Raw genomic sequence first — 11180 nt, forward strand, 5'->3', positions numbered from 1 at the left:
CTTTTTTTTTTTTGATATTCTATGTACAAGAGAGGCAGTATAGTAACTTGTTTTTCTCTCCCCGGCTTATCAAGGAGAGCTGGTCATGGTGGTTCATGCCTGTAATCCCAGACCCCTGGAGGCTAAGACAAAAGGATTGCCATGATTTTGAGGTCAGCATGGGCTAAATAGAAATACTCGGGTCTCAGAAGTCTCAAAGCAAACCAATAATTCATTACAACTAACATCTGCAAGTCAAGATGGGTGGAAAAAAGGGTATACAGTTGGACACAATGTGACACACCACAGCCTCCAGGAGAAGATGGTTTTATGCGTCGTCTTCTTTTTTTAATTATATTTCCTTTTTTGGGGGGACAGGTTGCAAGGACAGAGGGTGGATACAAAGTGATGTGTGGGATTGGGGTGCATGAGGTGAAACTCACAAAGAACCAGTAAAAAGTTTTCAAAAAGCTAGAGACACTCCATTTCCAAGCACCTCCTCTCACCATCATTACCACTGCCAACAAAAGACAGTTTACAAAAAGAGGAAACCATGCAGAAGCCCTAGATCTGACAAAGAGTTAGTTCATATCTACAGTAGGATATAAGTGGAACTAAAAATACTCACTATCAGGAAACCAAATAGCCTAATTAAAAGTAGACTTTAGATATGAATGGATGTTTGCCAAACAGAAAACATAAAAATGCCCAACCGAGATATGCTCAGCATCACTAATATCACAGAAATGTATATTGAGACCTCAATGCAATTCATCTCACCTCAGTTATCATCAAAATGTCCAAAGATAATTCATGCCCTGAGTGAATTCCTGTCCTCACTGCTTTTGTTGATGAGCCTGTTATATGGAAGTGCGAGTGAAATAAACCCTTTGCTCCCCAAGTTGCTTTTTTTTTCTTTTATTTTTTTGTGGGGAAAGCGTGAACGCAGTCCCCCACTACCACAAATTATACAGTTGAGTTTCCCGAATTTGGGGGAATCGCAAGGGTCGGCACATCCGGAGTGCAATGGATAAGCCTCGCCCTGGGAAAACCACCTTCGTGATCATGCTATCTCCCCTGCTAGGTAAGTGTCCCAAGTTGCTTTTGTTTATGGTGTTTTATCACAGCAACAGTAACCTACCCCCCCCGCCCCCCAATCAGGATTTGTAGGTTTAGGTATTGTAAGCAAAAGAGGCCAAAGAAATCATGTTTATGTGTGACTAGGCATCTTTTTGCTTATTTAACACTATGCTTCAGATACCTTAAGACAGAAACTGGAAGTAGCTGCTGGGCTGAAGAATACTCAGCCTGTCGTTCCCTTGCCTCTGATGTTTAGTGGGTGAAACGAAGACTCTTTACTGTGTCCTACAGTTGGAGTAGTGGTCCTTGTGTATCTTCATGGTCAGAGTACCACATGAACTCCCTCAATCTTCAAGACAAAGATAGGAAGAAGAGCCTTGGGCAGACCACTCAGAGTCCCTGCAGCTGTTTTCTTCACTATAAAGCTATAATCAGGACATACGATCTTTCCTCCTTTTACTTTCTTGACTCTGTGAATACTCCTTATGTTGAGTACTCCTTGCAAAGTAGAACTCAGCATTTTGCTTAGTCCACCTTAGCCTAGCTATGAGCAATACAAACACAGTTCTTATTGGGCTCACAGATAGCAAAACAAAGACGAGATTACAGAGAATTGCAGTTTGGCGTGAGAGGTGTTGAGAAGAGCTGGATGTAGAAGTGGATTCTTTTCTCTTGCATTTGTACCAGGCTAAGGAGGTGAGGAAGTGTACCAGGCTCACAGTTTAGATCCTCCAGGGTTCCCAAGAATCTGAGTGGATTAGGGTTCACCAGGAGGCTGTCCTACAGGGTTAAGCTACAGATAGTTGACTTAACTCTTACTGGCATACTTACTTCCCCCACTGATTCATTTTCCCTGCTTGTACTTAGAGGACTTAAGATTCAGATCATCATTTGCCACATTCAAGCTTCAGGCTAACATGTCTCTTTCCAGACTTTGGAAATCTACCTAGATTCTAGCTTATCAGGTAACTTGTTTGTATTCCAAAGTTTCAAACAATTACATTAGACTTTCCATGAGTAGGATTTAAACCTTTTTTGTTTACTGCTTATTCCTGGCAAATTCACGACAGGTTAGGTATCCAATAAATACTCAATGGTTGTTAAATATAATTACCCCGAGAAATGAACAGGATTGGCAAGCTTATTAAAACTTCAGATTTTTTTAGGTTTAAAGGACAACACAATGTGTGTCAGAGAGAGAGAGAGAGAGAGAGAGAATAACAGAGACAGAGACACACACACGGAGAATAACAGAGACAGAGACAGACAGAGAGATGGAGAGACAGATGGAGGCATAGTTATTCACAATATAGATAAAATAAAATGGGATGAATCGAAGGTTCCTACTACATGTTATCTTTACTGCCTAATGACTCACTGTGTTTGTGTCTGAGTAGAGTATTAGAAGTAGACATGTGGTGTTTACTGTGATTGAGATGGACTCTGACATGACTTCCTAGATGCACAGGCTTATGTTTCTAATCTCCTTTACTGCCAGAATTTAGGATCCTGTTCCATTAATCAGATAAACTTATGAAAGAATTAAGTGGTGTTTCTTTTTTTGGGGGGGGAGTGCTGATGTCTTATCCTATAATGAGCTAATGTTCTATCACTGTGCTGCTTGCCCCCTCCTGCTGGACTTAAGAGCTGAATTAAGCAGACAGAGAAGCATCATAAAAAGCAAGATTCTAGAACTGGAAGACAGGCTGGCTTGTATTTAAGAGTGGAATGCAGCAGGTAGAGAAGCATCATAAAAAGCAAGATTCTAGAACTGGAAGACAGGCTGGCTTGTATTTAAGAGTGGAATTCAGCAGGTAGAGAAGCATCATAATAGCAAGATTCTAGAACTGACAGGCGTGGTGGTCTGGATTTAAGAACTGAATTAAGCAGGCAGAGAAGCACTGTAATAAGATTGTGGAGCTGACAGATGTGGTGACCTCTTCTTGGTGGCCAACTGTGAGAGTCAGAAAAGCAGCTCCTTTGGGTCTTTTGCTTCAGCGATGTGCCATTGGAATTAGCCCCAGGAACTAAGTCTCTTATCCTGTGTTCAGCAGCCTTTCCAAATAAAATAATTGTCTAAGCCACTGAACACAATGCTTCTTTGGTTTATAAACCTACTGTAACAAAATACTGCAAACAGCATAGCTAAAAACAACACACGTTTCTCCTCACACAGCCCAGGGGTTGGCTATTAAAAAATAAGATTCCATTAAGGCCATGCTCCATTTGATAAGTCCTTCAAAAGTTTGTTGTTTCTTCTTCCCAGTGTTTGATACATCTAGGCTTCACATTCTCATTGAAGGCCTTGCTTCTGTTGTCACAGGGTGTTTTCCCTTTGGGTGTCTTTGTGCTTACAAGGTGATCTTGTAAGTTACTGCATTTAAGGCCCATACTTATCACTCACTGTGACTTCTTTTAAATTTTAACAACATCTTCAAGCCCCCACTACCAAATAAACTCTCATTCTGAGGTTCTGGATGGACATAAGTTTTGAAGGGACACCATTTAAGACAGGATATAAATGATTTCACACTGGTCACATTAGTCCCAATGAGTTCTGACATCTGAAATGGAAACTTCTTGGTCCACATGAACTCTGAGGCTCTCAATGTTTCTGAACTCATTGGGGGCTCCATAATAGTGAGTTGTTTGATCTCTTATTTAATTACTTTTATAGACAACATTAAGCCTAAGTACAGGTAACTATGCAGAAAACCCCAAGGTTGCAAAAGCTCTTGTTTATATCTCTCTTTGGCTGTTGGTTCTGTGTGAGGAAAGCTGTGGCCTTCTGAAAACTTGACAGCTGTATATTCAGTGTATTTGTGACTTTTCTCATCCTCCTTGGCCCCCTTTGTGTATGATAAGAACATCTTCTTTTCACAAACCATCAGTCCTTAACTTTTACTTTTATTCTTAATTAAACTTGCTGAAGAATCATCTTTAAATTAATTAATAATTAATCTAAGTTTAAATCATTACAGAATTCCTGAGGTAATTTGGACTAGGGGGTTATGACGAGGAAGCATTTGAGAAGTGCTAAGGTTTGGAAATTATATGTGTCCCTGACGGGGTTGCAGACTGGTAGCTCAGCACTTAGTACATTAGTACTGAGATAATGGAATCTTTAAAAAGTGGAGGAATGGAATGTGATTTGGTCACTAGGTTACCAGTCTTGGAGCAGGAAGCCAAGAGATCACATATTTTCTGCAAACAGGAAACAGATAATGAATAGAAAGTGGAGGGAAGCTACAGACTCTCAAAGCCCAACCTTAGTGACATACTTCCTCTACCAAACTCTACCTTATAAACATTATGCATCTAAAGACCATGTCTTTAGATGCCTGAGCCAAAATGGGGGACATTTCCTATTCAAACCATCATGCCTGGTAAACATATATTGCTTATTTTTTTCTTTTTAATCCCTCAAGATAAACTGACAATTAATTGGCTCAATCAATCATTTAAGGAATTTGCGTACACATATACATACTGAATTCAGTCCCTTGAGAAAGATCCATCAAGGATCACAACTATCTATGTAAGGCTCTAATTCAGTTATACAATGTAGGCACATAGAAACATAAAATATGCATATTCTTGAAGAGACATCTTCATCTGTGGGTACCTAATACTGCCTGGAGTCGTGTGCACTAATGCAGAAGGCACCCTTTGTAGGAGTGATGTGGATGAGGGCCCATGTGTGAGAGCCTATGATTTGATTGACCATGGCAAAGCTTATTAAGGACAATATTGCAGAAATAAGAAAGAAATGCCAGGTAGGCAGGCCACAACTTTAACTTGTTTTCAGTGTCAGGCATATTTTCAAGGCTTGTTTAGAGAGGCAGGACTAAGGAAGATATGGTGGAAAAATAATTTATTTTAATAATCATACCTTACTACTGGAAGTAGCTTTGTAAACTGCCAGTGGAGAAATGTGTACACTAACTCACCTACCAACCCTTTGGTTTACAATGGTGACTTGCCTACAAGTTATGTGGTTGCAATAGTGGTAAAAAAGATATGGGAGTAGTCAACCACTATGTGGGTAGATTTAAGGCCTACTCCATGAGATGGAAGCTATCCCTGGTCTGTTCAGATAGCCAATAACCTTAGACTAGATAGGTCATGGACCCTGTGGAAAAATCAAACCTGCTAAAGAAACAACAATAAGATGACTCTGAACATTTTGATATACACAGATCAGTGTATTGCTCAGTCGTTATCAGAGATGCCTCCTCCCGAAGTAGATGGGAACAAAAACAGACTCACAATTGGACAAAATACAGAGAGTGAGAGACTTTGGAACACTCAGTCCTAAATGGGAATTCTCTATCAAATCCCCAACTTTAGGGCTCAAAGAACTATGCAGAAGAGGAAGTGGGAGGAGTCTACAAGTCAGTGGGGATGGAAGGCACCAAGAAAACATGGCTGTATAGACAGAGTAGGACTGACATACATCTAAACTCACAGAATCTGCGACAGCAAATAGAACATCTGTATATGTCTAAGTCAGATGGGACCTCAGTGTTTTGAGGGGAAGTGAATACAAACTTCCATCCCTAACCTAGAAGCTGTCACCAACTGATAGTTACTCACTAAGAAAAAAAATTAGTTTTCTTCAAAGATGTTTTCACTGGGTATATAAAGTACACCTAAGGGAAGGACCCATGCCCATCAATAGCTGATCAAATGAAACAAACTCCAGTTTTGAAGGCGTTTCTGTCTCATAATGCTTTATTTGGGCACTTGTTTTCCTGCAGAATTTTGGCTTATATATTATGGTTTCTGATTTGTGTCTGGGATTTCTCTGTGTGAGTGTGTATCTATCTATGCAGATGTGTTTCTTGTGCTTTTTATTGTTTTTTTTTTTCTGTTGTGTTCTATTTAGATTTGCTTTTATTTTATATTATTGTGTTTTTAATATTAGTACTTATGATGCCATTTTTTTTTCTAATGAGAGAGAACAAGAAAGTAGATTTGGGTGGGTGGGGAGGTGGGGAAAATGTGGGGAGAGTTAGGGAAGGGAAAACTTAATTAGAATATGTTGTATGAAAAACAATCTATTTTCAATAAAAAGAAAATAAGAAGACCTTACATAGTTATGTGGGGAGCTGGAGTATTTTGATTTTATATTATTGTTTAACAAATCAACTCACAAGTTAGAGGCTTCAAAAGGCAAGCGATTTACATGCTCATGGTTCTGAGATTGCTGAGCTCAGCTGTGCGGTTTCTCTGCAGGACTTAGCTAGGATTTCTCATGGGGATGTGGCTATATTAAGAGTAGAAAAATATGTTTGAATTAACTTAACTCACGCACCTGATGTTTATCAGGGAGGGATAAGAGGTTTCTGTAAAATCTCCTCATGTTTCTTAACATCACCTCTTCTGTTTCCACAATACTTGAATTTTAGTCGTAACCAAGCCTATCAGGGAAGTCCAAATGTGTATCCAACTTCTGTTTGCATCCTGTTTTCTAACGACCTTTTTGTCAAACCTAGAGGCCACTGCAAGAAGAGAGAGCACAGCACTTGGATGCTAAGAAGGATGTCTCCTGGAGACCATCATGGTGACAGTTTACTATACTGTGCTTTAGGATCAGGCTTTTATAGGTAGGTAAAAAAAAATTGGAGGACAGAGCATCATAACTCTATTGGTAGTTAATGAAGACTGATTTGGCGGTAATGATGTAAGATGGCGTGAAGAGACATTCCAGGCAGGAAGACTAATTAGAGGAAACCACTGCAGAGAGTTGCAGCCAAAAGAAAAGAGGGATGGATTTGTGTGTCAGTCCAGTTCTTATGTGCTTTTGGACCCATGCTTCTCTCGTCCTTGATTAGAAAGGAGCTGATTACTGCTGTCTGTGTTTCCCAGCCTCTGTATCAGCTGTCAGCTGGCCTCCTGCTGATGTGGCCATCTAGAAGCACTGGTGGAAGGGTGGCAGGGAGGTGGAAGGAGCCTGTGTTGATCCTTCATTTTCTTTACCTCAGGTGAACCTTCTAGCGGCAGAGATAGTTTCTCTGTGACTTCAGCATTGGTTGGTAAGCCCATCTTCTTTCTCTATGGTAGAAATTGTAGCAACTTGATGAGTGTTGCCTCACCTTCTCTTGTTTAGCTTATTAGCTTTTCTCTCACCTTGATGGCAAATTCTCTCTGTGCAAGTCTTTCTGTTTTCAATAACTAGCTTCAATGTTTTAAATTCAAATTAATAACTTAATTAAATAATTAATTAAACTTATTAAATAATGAAATTTAAATAAAATTAAATAAGTTTAAATAAAATTAAATAATTAAATCGAAATAGTTAGCTTTGTTTCATAAACCTGACTAATACTGAAGGCTAGTAAGGATAGAAAAGATGAAATACCAAAAGAAACTTTCAGAGCTGGATAATCCTAGAGGGAGGTGGCTACTCTCAGGGAATAATGCAGATGATTGTTGTTTTCTGGTATGCATAGCTGAGAGCCTGGGAGTCTAGGTAAAGAATTGAACACCCAGGAAAGAAATGACCATCATGGAATAGATAACATGGTAGTTAATTTTGATTTCCAACTTAAGTGTATTTGTAAATTACCAAGAAATGTACTTCTGTGTGGATTTGTGGAGAGAGTTCCAGGACGAATGAGTTAAAGGAGAAGACCCTCTTCTATAAGGAGTAGAAAGGTTCAGTGGGCAGTCCAGACATAAAGAGGTCTGAGAGCAAGAGACATAGTGGCACATGACTTTAATCTTAGCACTTGGCAGGTGGATCTTTGTGAGTTCAAAGCCAGCCTGTTGTACATAGTAAGTGTCAGGAAAGCCAGGGAAACATAGTGAGACTCTATCTCAAAAACAAAAACTGCACAAACACACAGAAAGAAGTCTGAGGACAAAGCAGCTTGCTTGTCTGCCTTTGTTTCCTGAAGTATGTCTATCTACTGCTGATGGTGTTCTTTGCTACCATAGTCTAGCTTCTTTGGGTTCTGATGTGAATACCCATGACTTTCAGCCTTTAGCAACAGACTGAAACTGCTAAATCCTTGAGCTTCACAAACTGAATAGCTACCAGTTCTCAACCTCCAAAGTGTTGTGTTCATATAGTATCTTTGGGATATCCAAACCATGTAGACTAAGCCACTCTAGTACATTTACACACACACACACACACACACACACACACACACACACACACACACACACCTTCTATCTCTGCTCTGTCCCTGTATAGAACCCAGTCTTGTAGAGACATGTGAATTCAGTTTGATATATACTAAGTTGTTACAAGGCTGTATTATTAGGTGTTGATGACAATTGGGCAGCTGGGAGAGAAATCAGAGGCAAGAGATTATCCCTAAGTTTTATATAGGTAGAAGTAGTTTTAGAGCTTAGGGAGGCTGTTGGTGAACCTCTGGGTGGGGGGCGGGGGGGGGGAGGATGTGAGTGAGGCACTGCTACCCCTAAATAGCACAGCAAAGTTATGACTTCACTAAAATTTACTTTGATGAGTCAAAAGTTTATTAGACTTACTTACAAGAACATGGAGAAGAATCACTCTTAGAAACATGGGTAGCTCAAAGCAGCCACATCACTGGAAAAATCTCACTTCAGCATGGATGACAGCTTCTTCAGAGCTGCAGAGATGGAGTCCCCTTCAGTTAACCTTCTACTTCCTGCATACTCCAGCATCTTCATGTAATTGGGGCAGAATTACACACAACTGACAAAAAGGTACCCAAGGAAGTAGCTGAATTCTCAAGTGAGTCTAAAGACCCGCCTACCCTTCCTGTCGTAAAGGACCTCCAACAGGCACGGTCTTGAGAGCATCTTGAGAGTAGTCACAGCCACGTGATAATAATGATAATGTTGCCATGGTAAGAGGACAGCATTGTATAATAAAAGCTTCTTAGAGTGCCAGGGGAAGAACTAGGAGGAAAACATATGTTTAGGCATTACCTATACATGAGGAGAATGGAAGAAAACATGCTAAAGAAGAGTCTCCTGAGGAAGGAACAGATCCACGAGACATCATTCCCAGCCAAGGCAAAAATCTGAGAAAGATGGGGATGTTTCAGTTTTCATCGAAATTATCATGAACTTATTAGTAGCTTCAAGAAAAGAATATGTTGTGCCAGTTCTGTAAATCATCACTCTGGCATGAGGCCTCTTTGGATACGATCAAGATGTCACAGAATGAGTTCCTTTTGGATACTTTCAGGGAGAATCCGCTTCCTTGCTCCTCTGAGTTCTTGGCAGAATTTACTTCCTTGTGGTTGTTAAGACTGAGATTTCATTTCCTTGCTGGCTCTGCCAGAAGGCTTTCCTCAGATTCTAGGGGCTGCCTGCATTACTCAGTTCATCTTCCAAGCCAGCAGCCCCAAGTTGAGTTCTGTTTGTGTCATGTTTTAAAACTGCCCTGCCTTCTTCTGTAACTCCACTTGGCTTTAAAGGGGCCACATGACTAGATTTTCCTCCAGACTCTCCCTTATTCACAACCCATCTGCTCTTAGCTAGGAGATTCACATTCAAGGATTAAGACTTAGGCATAATTCTAGGCTTCTTTTTCCTCCTCCTCTTCTTCTTCCTCTTCCTCCTCCCCCTCCTCCTCTTCTTCATCCTCCTCTTCTTCCTCCTCCTCTTCCTCTTCTTCCTTCTTTTCTTCATAAAGATGCTAGACAACTATTTTTACAGAACAAAAAAGAACATATTGAATAAAATTAAGAAAATTATAATTTGTTGATGTCCATATATGCTTTTGAGGATGAATATTTCTATAAAGTAATAAGTTAGGATTTGTTGGTGGGGAGGATGTCCACACACACGTGGGGATACACATTTCCATAAAGTGATGAACACAGGGGAGAATTTTCTAGGCTTAAATGAATATGGTGCATATAAGAGACAGACTCACCCACATAGCAGACATAGACATAGAGTTGTTGTTACGTGAGGTAATATATAGAAAATAGACATCACAGTGATGCGTAGGTAGTCTGAGTCACTGTTTTCAAAGTGTGGCCTTTTGTATCTAGAAGTTTAGTGATAATTTAAATCAATTTTCTGTTTCTGTGGTGAAACTTATGATTGATTCAGTTCATTATTTTTTAAGGATCAAGACAATGGTGGTGTGTTAGGTTTCTATCGCTATGAAGAGACGCCAGGGCAACTCTTATAAAATAAAGCATTTAATTGGGGCTGGTGTACAATTCAGAGGTTTCATCCATTGTCCTGCTGGCAGAGGGAATGGTAGCACACAGGCAGGCATGATGATGGAGAGGTAGCTACATCGGGATTGGCAGACAGAAGGAAGAGAGAGTGACACTGATCCTGGCTTGAGCATCAGAGACTCAAAAGCCAACCTCCTTTGATGTACTTCCTCCAACAAGGCCACACCTACACCATCAAGGCCACACCTCCAATAATGCCAGTACCTATGAATTTGTTTGGGCTCTTCCTTTTCAAATCACCACAGGTGGCATCTCTATTAAGGATGTTATGGTGCATGTATATAATGATGACACATACCTGCAGTATGGTGCAGTACCTGCAGAGGAAAAGAAATCATTGAGCCAGTCAGAAAGCCAGAGAGTGATTTAGGAGTCAGGTAGTGGCTGTTGTAATAGCTTGTTCTCTTGAGAACAAATAAACAGAACAAATAAACACAACCTCTAGGCAAAGAGTGTCAATGAAGAAAATGGAAGCAGAAAGGCAGCCATTTGGAACCAGTAATCATGAGGCTGGCTAGCCATGCACCAAGATCTGAGCAGAAATCTTTCCACCTACTGTAGGTGGTATCACTTGGGTTGCTTCTATCACTCGGAATGCTTCAGTTCTTGCTTTCAGAATCCTAGAGGCTTGTGTACAGTCTGCTAAATGCACACATGTGAATGAATTAAAGTTTAATGCCAGACCTCAATGTGAATTTCCCTTCTTCAGTTAAGATAACTTTTAATATTGTTATTCAATTAAGATATTTTATGTGTGAAGGAGCTAATTTCTGAAACTAAGTTGACTTATGCATTTTCCATGCCTAAATTGTTGAAGACAAGAATTTTGAAGATGGCACCAAAAAGGCAATATCCAAAAAAGACAAGACCTGAACCTATGTATGAAAACAATATATATGAAGACTCATAATTCATACTATA

At 40.0% G+C, this 11180-nt stretch overlaps 1 non-coding gene across 1 annotated transcript; it reads right to left on the reverse strand.

The window, feature by feature from the left end:
* Positions 1 to 907: 907 nt before the first annotated feature.
* LOC115029639 lies at positions 908 to 1071 on the reverse strand. Its single transcript, XR_003835204.1, has one exon. It is a non-coding gene; the product is annotated as a U1 spliceosomal RNA (small nuclear RNA).
* Between the last annotated feature and the right edge of the window lie 10109 nt (positions 1072 to 11180).

This window comes from Mus caroli, chromosome 16 (genome assembly GCF_900094665.2).
Source record: "Mus caroli chromosome 16, CAROLI_EIJ_v1.1, whole genome shotgun sequence".
Classification (NCBI taxonomy): Eukaryota; Metazoa; Chordata; class Mammalia; order Rodentia; family Muridae; genus Mus; species Mus caroli.